The 23,195-nt window shown below is 40.6% G+C and overlaps 1 protein-coding gene across 2 annotated transcripts in view; it reads right to left on the reverse strand.

The window, feature by feature from the left end:
* Window positions 1-14,357: 14,357 nt before the first annotated feature.
* LOC148329963 (uncharacterized) overlaps window positions 14,358-23,195 on the reverse strand; it is a 269,796-nt gene continuing 260,958 nt past the window's right edge. For both annotated transcript variants that reach the window (XM_088304302.1, XM_088304299.1), the window contains exon 6: window positions 14,358-14,545. The gene's annotated coding sequence lies outside the window, so the exon portion shown is untranslated. The remainder of the gene's footprint in view (window positions 14,546-23,195) is intronic.

The raw sequence follows: 23,195 nt of genomic DNA on the forward strand, positions 1-23,195 counted from the left end.
AAAAAGGGAAGCCTTTGGAGGGGCAAGGCGGTTCAGTGGGTGAACGTTCTGCCCCGCACATCTGGCCGCGGGTGCGAGTCCTCAGAGTGGGTCTTCATTTCATCGCTTTCGTGATAATCCTTCAGGTCGAGGTGTGAGTCATTGCGCAAACCTTTGACAAACCTGTGTGACGCCGCGTCGTGGTCGGGATTTATGTTCCGCTCGCGAGTTTATTTCAAAGGGAAAGAAGAAGTCAAGTGTTTACCCGAGGGCCAACACAGCCTGCAGCACTTTCATTAGCTCGTTACGACAACGCACTCGAAGGACTAATTGTCCTTCCTGCACTTTTAATTTCATCTGCTAAGAAGTACGATGGCTTCCGATAAGTACGACGACGACCAAATAATGATGATTCGATACATATCTCGCATTTTAAATTGGAATGATTCGATTTGGCCCGATTCGACGGATTTGCATATTTTTAGATTTTTCCGATTCAAATACATTTCTTTTGTTTCACCTCAACCCTCACGAAAGCGTCCCACTTTCGTGAGCGTATCGACTTTCTGATGCCCTGCCCTCGTTTGGAGTCTTTGGCGACACCGATTGTGTCTGAAGAAGTCATCCCAGGCGTCAGTCAGCGAGCGCCAAGGAAGCCGAGCGTTCCTCGTGGCGTCGCGCTGAAGATGCCGCGCTGACTCACAAGAGGCCCGCTGGAAAGGTTGCACTAAGGGAGAGGCCTCGGAGCAGCGGCGCTACGGCGGGGTGGTCGCCCTGGGAGCCCCCCCCCCCCTCCGCCCCCGGTACACAAAGAGGCACAGCTGGAGTTGAAACATCTCCGCCCTCTCTTTGCTTTGCCCTCACCGCTTACATTTTCCTCCCTGCAACCTTTTTCCCGTGACCTATTCTCCATCCTTCTCCTCCCACCTGCGCTTGGTTCCTTCTCCTCAGAGCCCCGCCCCCCCCTTTCCCCCCCGTAGCCACTTTCTGTCATTTTTTTTCTCTCCCTCATCCACTTGTCCACCCCGAGTGCTTCCGTCACCTTTCCATCTTAAGCCGCTTTTTCAGCCCCTGCAGGTTTTCTCTGTCAACCTTCACCCCCCCCCCAGATGCCTTGAAAGCCTCATCCTGTCACTTCACCTTTACTCCTCCCTCCTTCTTCTTCACCGCCACCTCCTTCATCTTCTCCTCCTCCTCCTGTCAATCAAAGGGGATGCATGACCCACTTGCATCAAGTGATCCGTCCTTCCCCTGACCACGAAATGCTTCGGTCGGTTTGTGAGACAACAAAGAGTGTGACGATCCTCACCTTCAGATAACCTTTACAACAACAGTAGCGATGCACAAATGAAAGTTTTGTTTCTGTTTTGCGGCTCGTTTCTTTTTTTTTCTATCCATCTGCAGGAAACTAATATATATATATATATATATATATATATATATATATATCTATATCTATATCTATATATATATATATATATATATATACATGTGACTACAGTTACTGACCATTCCTCAAAACATGATCAAATCATCTTTCCGCATTGACTTGAATGCAAATTGAATTAATTCGTTCTAACTTTCTCAGAAAAATCAAATAAATAAAAAAACAAAACAAACTGACACTCTATAATATTGTACTTTAAATAAATATATGGAACGTAAAGAATTACATTCTGGTGAGTGTGACTCGACCACTAGGTGGCAGCATAATGCAGTTATGAAGACCCACACAAAAAAGGGTTTCACGACACAAAAAGTAAAACAAAAACCTAAGTCCATAATAATTAGGAAATGGGCGTTGATAAAATAAATGTTTTATCGATTTATTTTTCAAGCTCGAATTCAATGGACTTTGTTTGCTTCGTCTCCTCAGCGATGACTTTTTTAGGTCCCATGGTTTAAAAAAAAAAAAAAACTTGACAAGCGCAATTGTATCTGTATTTTCACTGCGAGTTAACAAAAACCCATCACGAAATGAAAACAAAATGACCGATTGATGGCTCACAACTTGAAAAACTCAGAAGTTGAGACATTGTCGCTCTTTTTTTGAAGTATCCCATCAACTAGCTATTGAAATCAACCCCCCCCCCCAAAAAAAAAAAATGAGAGTCATCTTCTGAGAGAGAACGTTCCCAATTAAACTCGTGAGCAGTGAATGGACCGAGAAGGACTGAGAAGCGCTGCTCTCTTCAACTCAAGCGTTTCTTTTCACACTCCCACTCGACCCGTGGACTGCCTCGGCGTCAATGCACTACTTTGGCGCTGTCCATGTCTGCAGCAATGCGTTTAAGTGCTGATTCACCGTACAACCTTTTCTATGTGAGTGGCTGAGCATAGAGAAGAAGAAGGAATAAAAAAAGATGAACAGGTCCTTCACCTCTTTCTTTTACTCAAGAGGAATGAAAATGAGGCCCCGTTAAGAAGGCCGTGCCATCGTTTAACTTACGTGTTTCGGTGGAATGACACCATTACGGGAACGCACCTGCACATCCAAAACATTCCATTCATAATGGAAAATGTTCGGGGAGGTTTTTTGCAACAATAGGGCGAGATAGACTGTATTATTAAAAATATTTTTGATTCAGTCTTCAAAGAACTTAATTTACTTTTGTGGGTGAACATCAAGGCTGTTTCGTCCTCAAAAGAACCACATTTTTGTCAACACTGAAGATGATTTATTCTTCGAACAACCTAACCAAGGTGTTTTTTCTGATCATCAATGACGGATGTGTTAAAGGAAGCAAAATTGAGATTTTTGTAACCATCCAAGATTATTTAGATTCAAATAAGCCACAAATGTGTTTTTCTTGAATAGCAAAGGTGATTTAGGTTTTGCGATCAGCAACGATAATTTAGTATTTAAACAACCAGCCTTATTGGATTTTGTAAGCATGAAAGATGGTTTTTGGTTTTCAAAAAAAAAAAATCCTTATTTACGTTTTCCGTAAAATAAATAAATAAATAAATATATATATATAAATGAAGGAAGGACTAACGTTTTGGAGAAGGAGGGATGAGAGGATAATGTGAGATTGTGTTGAGAGCTATATTAGACAGTGCAGGGTGGCAGGGGAAATTGGAGTGCACGTGTGTGCGTGCGTGTGTGTGCGTGTGTGTGTGCGTGCGTGGTGGTGGAAATTGGTGTCGGCAGGACCCCAAATGGCTGTTTTCCTGCCTGACAGCAGATAAGAGAGAAAAAAAAATATAAACAAGGCTAGTGTGATAGCAAAAAGGAGGCGGCGGGGAAGAAAATGTGGACGTGATGTGCTTTGTGAACGCTTTCCACACGCAAACCCCCTCGCAGCCCTCCGACGCGTCAATCCATGACTTATAATCGGTCGTTTTTTCCCAGCCGATTGTGCCGCTCGGATCGATGAGAGGAATGTCTTTTCTCTCTCTGATTGGATGATCCGCCCCCCCCAAACTCTCCAGCCTACTTTTTTCGAATGAGATTCAATACAAGATTTGTTACTGTACTCAAGTAGTTATTTGAGATATTTGTACTTTATTTTAAAAAATGAAAAAAAAAAACAAACATTTCTAAACTTTTTCCACTCTTAATGTGACCACCAGTAAACATGGCGGACCCTATTTTCGTGCCCAGCGCCCGTCTAGCTGGAAGCGCAATCGAACTGCGCATGGGTGGAGTCGTAGATAGAAAGGGATGTTTGCGCCGTTGTGGGTGTGAACACATCAGACTTACTTTTTGTCAAATGTAAGTGGCTCCAATCATTGGCTTGAAATTCAGAGCAGGAGCGGTGCATACGTAGTCTTAGGATCGTAATACATTCAATGAATTTATGAAATATGAACACATTCACCAGAAATATCAGAAGAGCGCAGAATCTCAGAATTCCACCAAAATTGCATGACCCCACTTGCGCCACAACTTAGGCCTGTTTTTAGTTCGTCAAATGTCTTTATGTTGCGTTACCTGCGCCACAACTTAGACCTGCTTTTACCTGGTCGAATGTCTAGCCTAATTTCTGTCACCAGATGGTCAGGTGCCTTGGCGTGTAAAATAAAATGCAACCTAATTTGACTAAAGTCTCGTTTTACACAAGTCCCCGTGCTTCTACTTAAGTACAGAGTGCGAGTACTTTTTCCGCCTCTTTTTCCTTTCTATCTCCTCATCACTTCCAATCCTCCCTACTTGCGCCCATCTATCCATCGGCAGTAATGAGAAATCAGGGATGCCCACCTGAGCATGCGTGTGTGTGCGTGTGTGCGTGGTTATAAGACCATGGGGATTGCATTTCAGATTGCTCTGCTCTGGTTCTTTGCGCCATCTGTGTGTGTGTGTTGGGGGTGGGGTGGGGGGGTAGACGCGGTGGTGGTGGTGGGGGTGGGGGCGGTCGTCATGAATTCGCCAGCTCCCTCCTCTGATGACATACACACCTGTACACAAATGCACGCACACACATTGCTAACCCTCCTTCTTTCATCAAATCGGCGTGTGTGTGTGTGTGTGTGTGTCTTGCGGGCATTTTGTCAGGTATGTATTTAACAGGCTCACTGGTGTCTATGCGCACGTGTTTGTCTTTGAGACATCTTGTTGTTTTTTTATGAGCGACTTGAGACCCTCGCGAGAGTCAGTCAGTGTTAATGTGTGTGTGCGTTTACGGTCTTCTAATGTGGATTTAAAACAACAAAATGAAAGGTTTTCATTGCGCAAAACAGCTGAACCAAGCAGGATCCAGATGCAAATATGGTCTTGTCGCGTTATTACGAAGAAGCAATTATTATGTTGCGAAGTCTTTATTGCATAATGATGTAATAAAAATATCAGTCAAACTATTTTGTTTATACAGTATTTTTTATTTATTCATTTTTTTTACGATAGCAAGGGAAGAAAGGAAAGCGAGCCAGAGACGTCCGTCGGGGAATACATGTGAGTTTGTATCAAGCGTCACTTTGTCCTTCATGAAGCAAGACTGATGCAAGCGTCCAGCCCCCCCCCCCCCAAGCTACCTTGGTGTCGTCGCACATGATGAAAAGCCTCTGGTCTGGCTCTTAACTACCTTCGAGCTTCTTTTCTTCACTCGTCTGTCTCCCCCCCCCCAACTTCTCACATTGATTCACTTGATCCCCGCATCCAAAGCCATTCCTTTCCTCGCTGATGCTAATCTCCCACACAGTGAAGCATTGTCAGACTTTTTGATCACACGCCATTCGGACGCTCTCGGGACTCCTTTGTGCCAATACTCGGCAGACTTTGGGAGTACGCGCCGTATAACTGACGTTGGAAGGGGGGGGGGGGCGCGGAAAAGCAACAGCGGCTAAAATGCGGAGTTTCCCTCGGAACCAAAATGAGGCAACGATTAGCGACGCGTTGCAGCACAAGAGGAAAGTCGCTATCCCGCGGTTACGACATCCAATCATATCCTCGCAAGCGGCCCGTCGGTTAAGACGGCAGAAAAGACGAGGAGGATGTGTTTTCGGCCATGTTTGTCGAGAGCTTTGCTCGATGTCTGTCATGTTTATGCTTTATGCTTTAAAAATTCCCTTTTTTTTAGGGGGGGGGGTACAATTATTTTTTTTTTGGGGGGGGGGGCATTCAGTAGTTGGTGAGCACCAGTAGACCACACAGAAGAAGAAATATTTTTTTTATTTATTTATTTTTTAGTCACATAAAAATCTCACACTGTATAATGTCAAGATTTCACTTGAAATCAATAAAATAAATCAATAAATCTTCCATTTTGATTGTCTGTGTCATCTGATGCCATTCACTTGTTATTAAATATTTGAAATGTCAGCCAAACGAGTTGCAGAACCACACACTGGTCGCATCACTCAATTCATTTGGATTAGCATGAGCGCTAATGCTCAGCTAATAGCTAGCATGTGCTTCGAATCCAAACGTAATTTTCACTCTGCTGATTGGGTTAGAAAGGTTTCAAAATCAATCATTTTGTTGGAAATCTGTGCAAAGAGGAGACTAAGTGCGCTTTTCTGCCAGGAGATCAAAAGGCGAGATCATTAGCAGACGCTAACAATGACACGTCGTGGCCTCGAAACACTCCAATCAGAATGCTAGCGATTGAAATCAGGCAAACTCAATCGCGTTCCTGCATGCTCTGAAGGTAATCTGCGTGAGTGTTGCGACCGACGAGGCTGAATGTGTTTTTCTTCCAGCGGATCAAAAGGCAAAATCATTAAAACTCAGCAGCATTCAGTCAAATTGGGCGAGGATGAAATATTCGGACCATAACACGTGTTTGAGTCCCAAACCGGGGCTTGAAATAATTTGCACACCGTGACCATTGTTTAAGTCCTACTATGAAACCCCAATTCTGGTTTTAAACCTGACTTTCAAACCATAACCCAGACTTTAAACCCTAATTTGAAACTTAAATGCCGGTCATTGAAAACCTTACCAGAGGCTCAAACCCGCATTTGAAAATTGACCATGGCTTGAAACCCTAACTTGAGTTGAATCTCAATTTGAATCCTGACCCTAGTTTGGAAATCTATTTTGAAACCCTAACCTTGGCTTGGAACTACAATTTGAAACCCTAACGCTTGTTTAAGCCCCATCTTGAAGCCCTAATCTTTATACGAAAACCTAGCCGTGGCTTGAAACCTTAATTTGAAACTACAACTCTCAATCAAAACCCTAAAAACGACTTGTAACCCTACTTTGAAACCCTACCCCTTTCTTGAAACCCCCAACTTGAAACCCTAATCCTGACTTGAAACCTTAATTTCAAACCTTACCTCTTGATCAAAACCTAAAACAGCCTTAAAACCTCAATTTAACTCCTTAACCCTAACTCTGGCTTGAAACCCTAATTTGAAATGCCAAACGTCCTTTGAAACCCTAATTGGAAACCTTAACTGTCGTTTGAAAGCCTAATTTGAAACACAAACCCGTCTGAAAACCTAACCCCGATTTGAAGCCTTAAATAGGAACCGTAATGCTCGTTTGAAACCCTCAACCCCGTCTTGACAACCTACTTTGAAACTCTAACTGAGAAGGAGGCTAACTCCACGTATCTATCCATCATCTTTCCTTCCCTGTCAGTCGTGAGAGTTCTCTTTGAGCAGCACGCCTTGCCCCCCCGCTGCCCCGCTCCGTCCGTCTTGTCCTCCCGCCTCAGGCCTCGCTGGTAGTTTTTCCGCCGTCAGCACTTGGCGGAGAAGATGACAGGAGGCCGGCAGATGTGTCGGTTCGGGCAGGACACCAGTGGCTAAGCAGCGACTGACTGATTTACAAGCTAAATTCTAATATTTGTCCCGAGCCGCTCCGGATGATTTACACGTTAGCGTTGAGTGCCGTAATTTAATCTTATTGCAAAGCATTGACGCTTCGTCTAACCGCGTCGTGATAGCCGTAGTATCAAGAAGTGGATTAAGTCGGGTAATTCCCAGGTACCATATTACCCCCCCCGCCACAAAAAAGCAAGATGCAGGCCACCAGATAAGCGCGGACCTTCCACTCCGCTGACAAATGGCCGCAGAATGACCGCCGCGATTAGCCGGCGCGGAGGTCAACGTGTCGAGCGCAAGCCGAGGGAGGCGAAGAGAGGCGGAGAGCGAGATGGAGCGGAGGACATGACGGCAAACAAGAAGGGGATGAGAAGTCGTCTCTCCAGAGAGAGCGAACGTGCTGGGCTGGAGGCTGAACTGTGTTAGTAACAACAACAAGATGGAGTGCACTGCGTGAGTGTGTGCGTGCGTGTCCAAGAACACGACTCAAGCAAAGCGCACGACAAGTGGACTGAAATCACTGCCTGGGAACACTACGGAGGATTCTGGTTTTATCGTGATTAAGATGTCTGACGAAAACCGGATCAGACCAAAACCAAAGCAATATTTCCGTTTTGTAAATGAAATCTATTCCAGATGCACAAAAATATTTAAAAAAAAAAAAAATCATATCAAGACTATTTACTGTATTTCGTTACATACAAAAGCAGTTCATCGGAAAGGAGAAGGGAGCCATTTTCTTGGTTCTTGTTCCTTTTGTGTAGAAAGTGTTGAAGAGACGTAACACACGTGGGAAGTAATCTCTAAATTAATCAAATCTGTTATCTGTCTTAAAGGGGAAGTCAACAGCTCACCTGATTTTTGAAGCAACTGTGATGTCATTTTCGGTCGACAAGTGACAAAATGCCCCCCCCCCCTCAGATTTTACTGCTTAATTCGTAATCCACCAACGCATTGCCGTGTTTCGACTCGTGGGGCTGCATAGAACATATTCTTAGAAAGACATTTTATTTTTTTTTGGGGTTGACAGCCCCTTTAAGATTTTTACAGTTCATTAACAGGCTATGAAGATAATCTCTCATTAACATAAAAATCATCAAAACACATCCTGTCAAGAGTCAAACAAAAAAAAAGAATGCAGTTTACCAATCCAGATGAATTCAACTTTATTTCACCCTCTCCTGGATTATTTAGCAGCTACACTCAAACTATCTTGTTTTGTTTATTGAGTGTGGCAGCTAAATAAACCACCACAGGGCCAAGTAAAGTGTGGTGTGAAACTGCTGCTATTTTTTTTTTTTGAAGGTCTGACAATGGGCAGGATGTGTTAGGCAGATGTTGGGGAGTGTTATTGCGTTCCGTTGTTGATAAAAGCTTGCATTGTTGAATACGTCTCGCCGTCGGTTGAATCCTTTTTATAAAATCTTTCGGCTGACTGAGTGAGAGTATGAAAACCAAGCTGATATATGAAAACCAGAGCAAAATAAAAATAAATAAAATAAATAAACAGTCAAAAGCTGAATTGTTCAAACGGAGGTTTCATCCGTACTTTTTTTTTTGGTACCGCTTACTCGTCTGCACGTGAACTTTGTCTCTCCATTTTGTTGCCAGGCAGAAGAAGCGATGGCTGCTAAATTATTAAAGTCCACCAACAGAGGAAGTCAGAGGACATTTGGCATTGAAGGCTCGTGTGGCGGCGTCATGCCGGGTGAACTTTGACCCGCTTTAAGTGCGGTAACGAGGTTCTTTTTTTTTTTTTTTTCCCCAAGCCTGAAAATAGCTCGCTAAGTGGCTGAGGGAAGGAGGATGAAGAATGTTTTGGATGCAGGAGCCTTTATTGTTATTGATGCGTCTCGGCAGGATTAATAAGCCTCATTAATAATATTTTGCATTCATCGGCGTGCACGTCAATAGCCTTTGCCGATACAGTAAAGTTAACCAGTTTTCAAAAATTAGTCACTAAAAAAAAAAACTCACCTACTTGCATCATTCACTTCGAACCCTCATTCAAAACCCGAACCCGGGCTTGAATCCCTAATCTTATTTTTAACCTGGTTTCAAATCCTAATTTATTCATGAAATTCTTACTCTGAACCCTTTAGAGCCCTGCCCTTCATTGAAACACAAATCCTGGCTTCAAACCCTAATTTGAAATCCTAAACCAGGCTTGAAGCCCTAACCTGACACCTGAACGTTGGTTTGGAAACCCTACTTTGGAACCCCAATCAGTCTCGAAACCCTATCTGGAGATACTAACCTGGCCTTGAAATGCTAACTCGAACCCTAACTTTTGATTACAAATGCTAAACCAGATTTGAAACCCTAATCTCTTTCTTTAAACCACAACTGAGGCGTGAAATCCTTACTAGACACCCTAACCTTGATTTAAAACCCTACTTTTAAACCCAAACAGTGGTTTAAAAGACTAATTTGAAATGTGAACCTTGGCTTGAAACCGTAATCTTTGATTCTATCACTTCATCTTACTTCCTTGATACCAAATTATTGTACAATTTGTATTTAGACAGGGTCTTGGCTGCATCGTGTCATCTTAGGCCGTTTCAGAAAAAGCAACCGCGAATAACGGGTGTTGTGGATTTTTCCCATTTGCATCAAATAGTACATTTCGACAAAAATAAACACGAGAACTTCACAAGCATGTGTTTGTCCTGACTGGAGTGCTCCTGGTTGGTCCCTGTTGACAAAATAAAGCACCCCACCCCATATAGAAGAGGCTGGCGGCAAGTATGGACCAACTTTGTAAAAGAGGAGCACTCCCAACGCAAATAAACAAACACGCAAGTGCACTCGGCGGCGGCGGCTCGTAAATCAAGCGACCCCACGCTGACTGCTGATTGCAGACAAGCGCCACCCGGCTGAGCTCTGCCGTCGTGCAGTTAAGGAGCTGCGGGAGGGAGGGAGGCCCATGTCCTTCCTTCCCTACTTCCATATATCAAGCGGCGGCGCCGTCGTACCTGCGCACTCATCACGGCCATATTTCACTTTAATGGCACAAAGCTTTTTCTTCTTCCTTCTTATTGTTATTGGGCGCACAACCGAGGCTGGAATGTGGCGCCCACAGGGACAGCGCCAAATCACGTCAGCGATATGCTCTAACCCTAATCCTGGCTTGAAACCTTACCTTGAAACGCGAAACATGTCAAATTAGGGTTGAGGGATTCACTTTGATTTTGACATCAATGTTTGACATCAAAATGAAGAAATAAAAAATTCATTACCTTATTTTCCGGACTGTAAGCCGCTACTTTTTTCCTAGATTTTGAACTATGCAGCTAATATAACGGTGCGGCTTCTGTGTTGATTTTTCTTTCACCACTAGGGGCGCTCTATTGTTCAGAAACTACCCAAAATAAATCTAGATTTTTTTTCTCTTGGGTCTGTTCTGTTTTAATGAGCAAATTTGTTGACGTGTTAAAAGGCACCGTTTGAACAATCAGTTTAAGTACCTTAATGTGCAGTCACAGTATAAAATCGTTCAACAATTTTTTTTTCCAACATAGAAAACGGCGGCTTGTATGTTTTTTTTTTTTTTTTTTTTTTAAAGAGGTGCTGCGATTTATATACAGGTGCTCTTTATAGTCCGGAAATGACGGTACACGGTTGTTAAAACGACACATATCGCCAGAGTTAGCAGCTAGCGGCTAGCTGCTAGCGGTGAGTGCCTGGTAGACTCGCAAAAGCCACCGGACGACTTGTCCAATGCGAATATTCAAATTTTTCTTCGATGCTGACAGCCTGCCAGTTGCACTTCCTGCCAATCCAATTTGAGCAAACCAAATCTCAAACGTACAGTTTTAGCAGGCAAAAGCGCTGCTATAGTTGCAACGTCACAATTTCACCCAACATGGTGGCCCCCTGAGATTTATTAAATCTACTTTATTTCTTATTCTATGAACGCATAATTAATCAGAGTAGCCTGTTTAGTGCTGGCGCGGAAAAAAAAAAAGTATTATTTTTCCCTTTGAACTCAAATCAGCAGGCAAGGTTAGCCGAGTTAGTTAATGAGGCATTTAGTGGCTCCTTCATGCTGCAGTCAAGCATAAAAGCCTCACAGCGGCGTGCGCGGAAGCCAATTACGCAACTCTCGTACTTTGTGGGGAAACAAGCGCCCCCTCGCAGGGTGGCTGTCGACAGAACAAGACACCCCCCCCCCCTCACATCCCGACTCCACCCGCCTCCGCTGCTCAGGTGAGGGATGACAAGTGGCTCTCACGTGCAGCCTGTCAGAAGAATGAAGCGCTCCTCAGTGGCGTGCCCGGGGAGCGCGCGTGTGTGCGTGTAATTGCTTTGAGCTGTCATCGTCAAAGTGGCCAATGAGATCCCACCGCCGGGCCTGTGCGAGCCGCCAGCATGGGCCGAGAGCGCAGCGACACTTTCATATTGCTCCCTGCAGACGGGGAGAACATTTGTACAAGTGGCCTGTCGCTAACTGTGCGTGCGTGCGTGCGTGAGTGTGTGTGTGTGGGGGGGGGCGGGGCTGTTACACTATCTTGAGACCCTAATTTGAAACCTAGAACTTGTTTCAAACCCAAATCCAGGCTTGATGCTTTCATTTGAAACAGAAAACCTTGTTGAAAATCATAACGCAGGCTAAAAATCCAAACCTGAAAGCCAAAAATTACATTGAAACCCAACTTTAAAAACTTAACCCTTGTTTGGAACGCCCTTGAAATCGTAAACCCAAACCAAATCTTGACACCGTAATTTGAATCCCAAACGCTAGTTAAAAACCGTACCCAGTGTTGCAAAACATTACTTGAAATTCTATTTTGGAACTCTGAGCTTTGTTTGAAACCAAAGCCACATTTCAAACCCTATTTATACATCTTGAAGCCCTCATTTGAAACCGTAACATATGATTGAAAAACTAATTTGAACCCCTAAACCGTATTTTAAACACTGACCTCGGCTTGAAATCACCCCTTGAACATGAACTTGAAACCCTAAATCGAAACCCTAACCATAACGCAGGCTTGAAAATAATCGGGAACCACTTATGAAAGCCTAACCCTGGCTTGAAACCCGACTTAAGCCAGGCTAAACACGTTAAGTTGAAACTCAAGTCAAATCCCAACTCTTGTATGAAACCCGAACCATCGTTTAAAACCCGAACCCAGTCTGCAAATCCTCCTTCTGGAACATGAAACCCTAAACCAGGTTTGAAGATTTTATTTGAAGCCCTAAACCTTATTGAAATCTTTACACAGGACTGAAATCTTTACGTGAAACCACATTGTTGGTTAGAAAGCCAAACCCAGACTTGAACCCCTTACCAGAAATCCCAAATCTTGTTGAAGAACGTTCACACTGGCTTTTAAACTAATTTGAAACCCGAACCCTGACTTGACACTTACTTGAAACTGTATAATGAGGTTGACTGCGCGGCCGCATCTGTCGCGCTTGCCAAAATCTGCCAACACTGACTTGACAACCTGATAGGAAACCCGAACCCAGATCTGAAAACCAGGCTTGAAATTCTAATTTAAAAGCCTGACCTTTTTTTTTTTTGAAACCTCAACAAAAGCTTGAAACCCTTTCCTACTGGCAGAACTGAGGTCGGTCTCATGGGCGATGATGTCACGTAAGATGTCATATTTAAATGAGAACATTTTGTGGAACTTGAGAGCCGATTTTTCTCCTGACAATTTGACTTATTTGGGTACACATCTAGTTGTAAACAAGAAAAAACTTGTCAACGCTCCACCTCATTTGTCCCCATTTGAAACACAAGCATCAAAGGTCACATTTGACTTACAAACTGAGCAAATAGCCTGAAATGTCACTCGAAAAGTGCACAGAGAAAATATTAACATTGGAAAAGTCAATAAATCAGCAAACGAATTAACTGAAATGGGAGAAAAAAAACAAAAAAAACAAAGGAAACAAATGTGACACAATCCCTCGCTGCTCCTTTTGGTTGAGATTTATATTTTGCTTCGCCTCAGCCGGGTAAATAAACAATCTGTCATCGTTAGCCCGCCGTCGTCTCGGCCAATCGGTGGTCTGGAAAGCCGTTACCGGGCGGAGTAAGCTGCCGCGGCTGGCATGATGGGGCCAATTGCCTCTGAGAGATTGCTGCTTCTGCCAACGTGTGTGTGTGTGTGTGTGTGTATGGACTGTGGAGGGTTTGGGTGGATGTGGTGGTGGTGGGGGGGGAATCATTGACATTTGTGCTTTTTCTTGAGCTTTAATTGATTTCACGCTCGCTATTAATAAAAGTTGACAGCAAAATGCATGTTTTTATGAATTCTTTCACGGCACGCACACCGTGAACAACATCAAGCTGAAATGTTAGAAAGAAAAGAAATGAAAAATAATCAAGTTTTAGTCACTTAAAATAAAAATAAAAAAATCCATTGTAAATTATTTAAAAATGAACACTATGCAATATGTATTTGACTGAATATTTATTTGATTTAAATAATTAGTTTAACTACTGTTGTAATTTTGAAGTAATAAATTATTTACACAAATACCTTTGAATAAACTGAGCATATTTATTTGATCAAAAACATTAGAAGAATACGTTTAATACCTTAATCAAATTAGGTTCTTTTCCACATTTTAAAGTTCAACCGAATTTTCTACCGTAACTAATTTAATAAATGTGTGAAAACAAAAATACATTTGCTGTTAAATATATTAAAAAGCATGTAATAAATTATAATTTATTATATCAACAATTCATTAGTCGCATGGAATTATTTTATTGTATTGCATGATTTATACAAATAAATATGAATCCATCAAGCACATTTAGAAAATTGGAAAATAATACACATTAAAATAAATTTAGTGCAAGCTAATGAGATAAATAACTTAAACATATTTTCATTTAAAAATATAAATACATGGAATTTAAAAATATACAGCTTCATTATCTAGATTTAACTCAATTAATGAATGTAAAAAGCTTTTATCTTCAGTTCAAATTTGTTTAAAAAAATAAATTTAATAAATTAGTTAATGTAACTAAATGGAACGTCATAAATTTGCTAATTAACACTTCTGTTAAATACATGACAATACACACATTTAATTTTTTTTAAATTTAATTCAACACATTTAAATAAATACAATATATTTGATAATTCAACAAATTAAAAAAAAAAATCAGTGTGCTACTTTTTCAGTATGTTGACCTTTTCGAGTAAAAATGTAATTAGCCTTCGTCTTGTTGAAAAGCTGCTGCCATTGCAGCGCAGCGCGTTGATAAAGATGTTTATGGAGTCCACTTTGTGCTCGCCATTGATTTTGTGAGAAAGACGCGGGCGGCTAAAATCCATCTAACTCTCATCTCAGGAAAAGTCTGCCATGGCGACTTGATTGTCTGTCAAATGAGAGAAAGCAAGATAAATAAGGATTGTTCAACAAGTTAGGACACTTTGGAAAACTTTTAAATGCCGAAAAGCTCCATTCAAGCCGTGCTTTCGTTTGTTTGCATTTGTGCTCTTTTAAAAGGTCATTTGGTTCAAATGGTTAGTTAAAGTTAAATTTCATTTTAATATTAGACCTTCATGATTTTCTAATTAAATCCATTATAAATAATTTTGTCCATTGTGATGAATTCATTGTGGCTCCTCCTGGTGTGCAGTATAACGCAGTCACGCAGACAAAAAAAAAATAAAATAAAAATTCACAAGTGCTGACAGTGATTCTGTAAACTGCAGTAATATTTTTGCAAAGGATCAGGAATTTATGCATATATTGCTATATTTTCTGTTTACGTGTGTTGCGCCGCCGTCTTTGTTTTAATATCTGTTGCTTAACATGTCAGGTGGGAGATGGTATAGTTTTAAATTGTGTTTTTTCTTTTAAGACCAATGCATCTCTCCCTCCCTTTATTGAAATAAACTCATTTTTACGTCTCTCGTTCCCTCGTGAGAGCGCTCTGACTAATCGAAGACACATTCACATGCTTGCCATCTCAATATCTCTCATCAGTCCTCATGTCGACTCTCATATTAAACTCCAAATAACACTGGGATTAGGGAGAATCTCATTTTCCATACCTCTTCATTCTCTTTTGTTGTATTGCTTCGATTACATGAAGGAATTGGAAGGTCTTATTTCATGTTGAGTGAAGTGACTGGGGACAAATTAGGGGAGGAACATAAAAAAATAATGCAAAAGCAATTGCACAGATGATGTCAGATGGTGGCAATGCAGTAGAATTTATATATGTTATAAACTATATTAAAATTTTCAACCAAAAGTAGTGGGAAAACACAAAATAGATTTAAAAAAATAATTTTAGAAAAAAAATAATATTCATTATCTGAACCGCTTATCAAAGGAAAACAAAAATATCAAAGATAAAACATAAGATGAAATGAAAATATTGCTTGGGAAATAAATTATAAATAATAATTAAAAAAAAGGAAAACATGGCAGAATTAAATGCAATAAAAATGCAAAATATAAGAAAAAATATATAAAAAACAAATTTGAACAAAATTTAAAAATTATTAGAAAAACACAAATGTATTAGATCCTCCCCCAAAAAAGAAAAATAACGAGAGAAAAAGTACATAATGCTTCTCCAAAAAACAAAACAAATAAAAAAAAATAGAATAGGTGACCAAAATATACTGGAAAATAATACAAAACAAAAACACAACTGGGAGCTGCGATAACGATAATGTGCAAACAATTAACGGCCATTTTAATTGTATTGAAAAAAAAAATATATATATATTTTTAACCATATATTTTTTTATTCAATATAAATACATAAAGAAAAAAATATATTTTTACAGATAAAAAAAAAAATCTTTGGGTCCACTGTACTAGGAAAAAAAACATTGAAGAAAAATAAAAATGTATCATTAGTCCCCAAATATTAGACGAACAATATGGAAATATTAAGAAAATAATACAAAAGTGGACTTTGTTGCTGTGTGAGTGGTGTCTTCTTTTAGTTTGTTTGTGGCGGCACTCACATTCTGAAACGCCAAATACAGTAGTAACGAACGATAATAGAAATTTGCAAACAGTATTACTTTTCCTGTCAACCGTGTCATCCCCAGTGTGTGCACATCATTTGTTAGCATGAGGGTTCAATAAAAAAGTAGACTCATTCCTCCACTTAAAATTCAGCTTGTGGCTCTTTCTTTTTCTTTTTTCCTTTTTTTTTTTTTTTAATCATCAAGGCGCCGCACTGTAATTTCTGCCAGCTAGCGGTGGCGCTTAGGGAAACAATGTTATCCCTGCACATCATTATCGGACATTAATTGACTCATCCTATCGCCGGGTCGCCCCTTGCGGATGTGCGGCGGCTTGATGATGAATTTCCGCCAGCGGTGCTGGCTGAAAACTTGGAACAATCTTCACGTCTTATATCCTACAAGTGAACGACTTGCAGTCCAAAACATTTTTGCTCACAAAGCAAAGCAGGCAGGACATTGAACGTACAGCACACTTTTTGTTTTATCATTGAAGATATGTCGATTTGATAATCGATATTCCTCGATCATGTTTCTGATTCGTTTGTGGCAAAGAATATATTTCTGAAGTTAAATAATATAAACTTATCATAATGAGAACCAACATAAGCAGCCATCCAAAGCACATATTTTCAGATAAGGCGGACACTTTTGAAAGTCTGATTTCTTCTCCTCAGGTGCTCAATCAATGTACTTATCAATGGCCATTTGAAGATTAAAGCACTCGCACTGGGCTTGGCCCAGTTACCGGCGTAATGGACAGCCGCACTCGGCCCAGCGTCAGCCGGCTTCACTGGAGCACGTTATGAGATTTTGGCCCACAATCGATTAGGCGGCTCGAGAGAAAAAGCTCCAAGGAATCTCAAAAAGTTGCTAGTGACCTGTTGGGAAAACGATTTGCCGCAGTTTGCTCGTAAGAGGGCTCTTGAATATTATGGAAGTGGAAATCGACATAAAAGTGCAAAACCTGTGCACAGAATATGATAGTTGGGAGTTACAAATACTAATTTATGCCCCCAAAATTCAAAATGGTACTTTGCCACGAACATTTACTCCTATACTATCAAAAGTACGGAATTTGTCCACAGAAAGGTTAGAATAGTGTTAGAATAATATTGTTCCGATTATCTCATCAATAAAACGAGTAACTGGACAAAAAAAAATCATTGAACGTAGTAAATGTGAGGTGCTGGTATTCTTAAAAATATTTTAAGATAGGACCTTGCCTGGTGAGTGACGTGGGTGTCAGCGAGTGAGAGTGATCGGCGTCAGTTGTGATCTTGTGATAGGTTTGTTTGCTTGCCGATTACGATCTACGTGATTTTATCGATACGTTATCTTATGTTGGTAAATGCCTAACTTGTCACCTTAGACCTTGTACAAAACCCTAATCTTATTTTTGAAACCCTAGACTGATCTTAAAGCCCTATAACGAGACCCGAACGATTATGTGAAACCCACAATCCTAACCCAGGGATGGAATCCTTCCAGGAAACCTCAACTGTGGTTTGAACCCATCATTTGAAATCGTAACCCAGATTTGAGACCCTAATTAGACACCCTAATCCAGGTTTGCAACCCTACTTCGAAACGCAAACTGTGGCTTGAAATCCAAACGTTCCAAAACCCTGCATCTTTCAAACCCCTTTGAAATCCAAACCTGGTCTTAAAACACAACCATGGGACCACAGTTATAATTTGAAACACACATTTGAAACGAGTTAAAACGCAAACCCTGACTTGAAAGTTAACTGAAACCATAGTTTGAGAACCTAACTCCATACGGAAATCGCTATTAAAAAAAAAATAAATAAAAAAATCAAACCTAACACTGCCTTAAATCACAACTTCAAAACCTTTTCCTGGTCTTGATGTCCGATGACCAGACCTTAACTGTAGTTCGAAGCAATACGTTGGTCTTGAAATCGAAATCCAAAACCACATTTGGAAATCCGACTTGGAACAACTCATTGAAAACATTCTCCCTGACTTCAAACGCTAATCGTAAGCTTGAAACCTTAATATAAAAACCTCACCCTGACTTGAAACCCGAACAGAGGCATGAAACACAAAAACGCCCCACTGTTCCACTCCGCCATCATCGCAGCCAGCTGCCGGTGGTTTTTACGTTTCATCTTTATTCATTTCGACTTGTTTACTTGAAGAAAATGAAAGCTTTCTGCCAGCTTCCCTAGAAGAAAGAAAAGTAGGCGTAATGACAAGGTTGGCACAGTTGGCATGCTGCGGTGCCCCCGAGATGAGGAGAAAGAGGAGAAACCTCACTCAACACTTTCAAGATTGGAGGAGGAGGAAGAAGATTTGACCCACAGGACAAATCATTAGGAACGTCATCAAATGAGCGTTGTATGAGTAAGCGTTTTGCCACAATGTAACAAAATCCAAAATACATCACAATATAATTTTAAAGGTTTCATTTTCAAATATAATAGAACATCATTTCCTTTTGATTGACTTGCTGAGTAACGCTACGCTCAAACCGAAGGCGAAACGTCACTTCACTTCACGTTTCTCTTGTTCGTTTGATTGCAGGATACTACTAAATGTAGCGACTTCATTTTAGCTCGCCAAACCGCAAAAGAGGCGGGGACAGAAAGAAAAAAAATGTACAAACATTTCGATTCAATACGGTGGCCGGTGATTGTGCTAACACTTTGGCTAATGCTAAATGCTAATGCTATTTTGGGTCACTAGTCAAAACTACAAAAAAAAACACACACACTGAGTCAGCCATTTTGGTTTCAAGGACAATTTTAGGATATTTTCCACTGGCCCTTCAAAGACGTGAAGCCATTTTGATTTAGCAACTTGAAATTCTGAAAAATAAATGTCAATCACGAGGATATCCACAAGAACGTCTCAAGAAGCCAGGAAATCTGCCATTTTGGTTTGAAGTGGCCGAAAAAAAACACTCGTGATGCTTTGATTTGCTTCTTTCATTTAATTTCTCACAACGAAGAAGGACGGCGAGGTCATCAGAGGACGCTCTTCGATAACGAGGAGGAGGACGTGTGGACAGAAGGAGTGATTGCCGACTCCCTAATGAAGGCCAGAAGAGGAGGAGGAGGAGGCGGCAGTGATTCCCATCAGCTGCGTCGCGGTGATAGTTGCCGGGGTGACCTCTCCACCGCGGAGGACAACCTTATTGGCGTGCGCTAATTGGCCGCCAGATAACGTTAGGATGCGATTGCGAGCCAACAACATGTCCGAGAAGGACTAAGGGAACATCCAGACTGTAATTTTGTAAAATATCGATGGAAAAAAAATGTCATGTGAGGTGAACGGCTTGGAAGGGAGACTCGTAATTTTCATTTCAACAGGTAATTTGATTCGATAATAGATGTGGTGGAAACTCTGACAGAGGTGACGTGATTATTGAGGCACTGGCGAATTAATTGACTTTTCTGTTGCCCAAATGAATTGCACACTTTTTTTTTTTAATGTTGAAATGTATAACGCGCACTAGAGATGTTGAATTTTCACTACCCCCCAAAAAAAAAAAAATAAAACAAAAAAAAATAAATAAACAAGTGTTTTTTTAGCTAATCCCTTTTGCGACCTTTTTGTTCCAAACTAAAATTTCATTATTATTTCAATCCCGGGAATTGGAAATATTCACTGATGTCACCCACTAATATTTTAATTTCATGCTCCAAGTCACCCCCAATACATTTCTAATGGAAGAGGAGGAGGGTGAGGCAGAGAGACAAATGTGTGAAGGAGGGGAGAAAGAATCGTTTCCATTAGATTTGCTCAGCTGAACCCCAAAACATTGTTAATTAATCTGGACTTTTCTTTACAAACTTTTTTTTTTTTTTTTCTCTCCTTGGAATGACGGCTGGGCCCCCTTTGGAGTCGTTCCTCCAAACTAAGCAACGCCCCTGAAATGCAGACTGGCCTTTTGCTTCTTTGAAAAGGAAATTATTGGCAAAGGATGTGCACAAGTGACACTCGTTATCCAGAGAGGTTGAATAGAAATAGTTTTCTTTTCTTCTTTTCATTAAATCCCAAACAAACGCAGAAGGATGCAATTGGTTATATGGGACATCTGCAAAGTCGAATAAATCCCTCCAAAAATCCACAGGCTGACCTTGTTTTTTTTTCCACCAAGGTAAACGTTGCATTGTTTAATGCAGAGAACGTTTTGAAATCACAAGGAAAAGGAAAAGTGCCCTGAAAATACACCTCTTGATTTCTTTCACTTTTATGGATTATTTTTTTTTTTGATCGCAAGTATAAGTCAAGACCGTGTCAATTTGATGGTTTTGACGCTCCTGAAAATTGATACGTTTAAAATAAAAAATAAAATAATAATAAAATTAAATAATCATAAAAAAAATAAATAAAAAAAAAAAAATTAAAATAAAAAAATTAAAATAAATGAATAAATAAATAAAACATTTGATGGTACAGGAACATTGTGTGGTACGTGCATTTTCACGTAAAGACAAATCAAGCCAGCCGCCACAATGATGTTCATACAGTGCCGCCAACGCGTTGCGAGGATCACCTTCTATTACAAAAAAAAAAGAAAAGTTATTCAATGTGCATGAAAATTCATCATATTTTCAAATTCATTGCAACAAAAATATGATGTTTTCACCCTGAAAAAGTACTGTATCCTTCTGAGGGTGTTACAAAAACAGCACAATAAAAAAAAAAAAAAAAAAAAAAAGCGAAAAGCTGACTTTTGCACCCAATACCTGCTTGCTATGTTCCCCGGAAAAATTCACAAGTCGGTGAGTTCTATGATAGTGAACACTGAGCTCGCCAACTTTACAGAAACATTGTTGCTTAACAGTTCCGCTGTGTGTTGTGTGTTATGTAGTGTGCTGTTGTGTGTGTTAAAAAAGACACAAAGTGACAGACTGGAGCGGCGCCAAGTCGACAGTGTGCGCCATGTTGATGCGCACTCGGGACTTGTGCTCGCCTCGCGCTGTCCGGCTGTCTGCTTTTATTTGGCTTTGGGATATGTTCGGCATCTATGATTCAAAAATGCTCAGACATCTACACAGACACACACACACGCGCACACACATATGCTACAGACCTCAATCTGCCAGCGCACTAACATAGTTTCTCATTGCAGACGTCAAAGCAGATAAGAAAACACTCAGTGACAACTCGGCCCGTCTTTCACTGTGTTGCGTATGTGTGTTTAGGTGTGTGTGTCTTTGTGCTGTCAACACACACACACACACACGCGCACACACACACACACGCAAACACGTGCAACATATCTGGAGCTCTTGACATGTGGCCAAAAGCACTTGAGGAATTGCACGCCAAAACTCAGCGTATATATAAAGTACTGGAAGTAACTATGTGTAAGTATGCCCCCTAGCGGTTGTAAGAAGGATAGCGCAATTTGATTAGGCACAGCAGAAGGGGTTGGAAAAAACCCTTCAAACTTTTGACGACATGTTCCAATCATATTTGACGCCGTCGGCAAAAAACGTGCTCATTTAGCGTCACCAATTTTTTTTTTCTTACTTTCCTCCTGTGTGAAGCCTCCGAGATGTGAGCAGTCATATGACTGCTTGGGAAGTGAGTCATGTGACCGTCTCTCTGACAAACCTAAAGTAGCAATCATTGAAAATAAATAAATAAATAAAAGTCGAGAGCGGACTGTAGCTCAATGTAATAGAATAAACGTAAAATTTCTTCTTAAGAAAAACACTCATTAAAATTATTTTACATTTAGTCCAATTTATTCACCCAAAATTACATAAGTAAATGCAACAAAGTTAATTAATTTTCATCAACACAGGTATCCCCAATAAAAATTAAAAAAAAGCTCCGCCTTGAAGTACAATAACCAAAAAGTTTCATGGCTCAAGTGCTCTTCTTCTCCTCCAAAATATAACAACCAGCTGTCAGAAGCTTTATTAGAACAAGTGCTTCCATTCCGAGTTTTTCGTGTCCAAAGAACGACTGCGAGAAGGCGCGTGATGTTGACCTGTGGCCGACACGACATCACCACTCAGGTGAAAACAGCTTTTAGTGTCAGCCGGAGGAACGTAGCAAACACACACACACACACGCACACACATCTACTGTTTTTGTCTACATTTTCCTGCAAATGTCATGACCTGTTCCACTCGAAGCCAGCTGCCGTCTTGTGTTTGTGTGTACAAGTGTGTTTGCGTTTGTAAACGTTTGTGTATATTCTGAATGTGTGCATGTGTGTGTGTGCACAGAATATATACTCAGACTCACCCGTGCAAAATCGGCCTCCGCTTTTCATTTACCGTTTAATCAGGGCGACCCGAATCAACTCGAATGAACTAATTGTACGTCAAAAAAAAAAAAGAAAAAATGCAATTTTATCAGAACGATAAAAGCTAAATGGAGCCCGCTTACGATAAATAGCGCTTTAATCTACAAGACAAGAGAAATTCCTTCCCATCGCTATTCTATTGTTGTGCTGTTGAATAAAAATGATTGAAATGAATGAAAAAAAAAACAATTATATGAACAAAATGTTGAATTAGCCTATAATATTTTTTTTCTGTCAGTACCAATACTTTGAAAATACCAATTTAAAACCAATGCAAAGCCCATTTAGATTGGCCCCGCCCCCCCGTCAGCGAACGGTTGCCGGGCCTCAAAAATGTGAACAAACCTCAACTCACTTCGCAACAAGCGGCACTTTGTCAGGTCATGAACAGCCATCTATTTTCTGAACCACTTATCCTCACTAAGTTCTTTTAAAAAAAAAAAATGCTTCAAACTGTTGATTGCCACTCCCACTTGACGTTTACTTGTGAAATAAAAACACTCAAAAGCATATATTTACCCGCCGCTCAAAATGACTAATATTACTGCGGCTTAGGAGTTGAGTCCGTCTCCATATGCTGTGTAGCCGTCTGTTTGTGACCGAGGCACACACACCATAGGGAGCAACACAATGTCCATTGAACCGAAGCAAAAAATATTTAAAAAAAAAACAAAAAACAATTTTGATTTCTTTATACTCGATTTGTGTTTTTGTGTTTCTGTTCCATTTTTTGGTCT

The sequence above is a fragment of the Idiotropiscis lumnitzeri genome, chromosome 9, assembly GCF_059441095.1.
Source record: "Idiotropiscis lumnitzeri isolate Australia: NSW breed Sydney's pygmy pipehorse chromosome 9, RoL_Ilum_1.0, whole genome shotgun sequence".
Taxonomy (NCBI): Eukaryota; Metazoa; Chordata; class Actinopteri; order Syngnathiformes; family Syngnathidae; genus Idiotropiscis; species Idiotropiscis lumnitzeri.